This window comes from Zingiber officinale, chromosome 3B, assembly GCF_018446385.1.
Source record: "Zingiber officinale cultivar Zhangliang chromosome 3B, Zo_v1.1, whole genome shotgun sequence".
NCBI lineage: Eukaryota > Viridiplantae > Streptophyta > Magnoliopsida > Zingiberales > Zingiberaceae > Zingiber > Zingiber officinale.
Genome location: NC_055991.1, coordinates 95,330,558 through 95,331,847, shown reverse-complemented (window position 1 = coordinate 95,331,847; position 1,290 = coordinate 95,330,558).

Sequence of the window (1,290 nt, the reverse complement as noted above, 5' to 3'; positions counted from 1 at the left end):
CACTCACCAGGATTTTCCATCTGCCTTCCTGATCTAGAGAACGAGCTACCGAGCCCTCTCTGACCTAGTCCGAAGAACGAGCTACCGAGCCCTCTCCGTCTTTCACTTCCGGTCCAGAGAACGAGCTACCGAGCCCTCTTTGACCTAGTCCGGAGAACGAGCTACCGAGCCCTCTCCGACTCCCACTTGCCAAGTTCCCATACTTGGACTTCTCCGTGCCAAGTCTCCATACTTGGACTTTCTCCCGTGCCAAGCTCCCTGCTTGGACTTTTCCCGTGCCAAGCTCCCTGCTTGGACTTTTCCGTGCCAAGTCAACTCACCTCGGGTCAACCAGGTCAACCTTGACCAAGGGTTGCACCCACAACCTCCCAAGTTTCTGTTCTTGTCAAACATCAAGATACAACTTGAGTCAGGTCAACTCGAGTCAGGTCAACCAGGTCAACCTTGACCTAAGGTTGCACCAACAATCTCCCATCAAAATACAACTCTTTTGTTCTCATCAAACATCAAAATACAACTCAAGTCAGGTCAACTCGAGTCGGGTCAACCAGGTCAACCTTGACCTAAGGTTGCACCAACAACAGTTTCCTTCTATAATCAACAACACACACTATAAGTGATATCATTTCCCAACTTATCGGGCTTATTGATTTATCGAACTAAATCTCACCCATTGATAAATTAAAGAAATAAATATCAAATATATGTGCTTGTTATTATATTGGGATTAAGAGCACACACTTCCATAATAACTGAGGTCTTTGTTCCTTTATAAAGTCAGTATAAAAGAAATGACCTCTAATGGTCATACTCAATACACTCTAGGTGTACTAGTGTAATTATATAGTTAAGATAAACTAATACCTAATTACACTACGACCTTCCAATGGTTTGTTCCTTTCCATCTTGGTCGTGAGCTACTGTTTATAATTTATAAGGTACTGATAACATGATCTTCTGTGTGTGACACCACACACCATGTTATCTACAATATTAATTGAACAACTACATTTATCATAAATGTAGACATTTAACCAATGTGATCCTTATTTCTAGATAAATGTTTATACCAAAATCTAGGCTTTTAGTATACATTCTAACATATATAACCATTATACAAAATAAAATCATATCGACAACCATCATGTACCTCCTGGAATGTCCTTCCGAATGATGGGTCAGCTGCATACATATATGAAAAAACCTCAAAGCCCGTAACGCTAATACTCATGGTCGTGAGTAATGAAGAACGTCGACTCAGGGTATCTGTGACATGGTTCAGACTTCCAG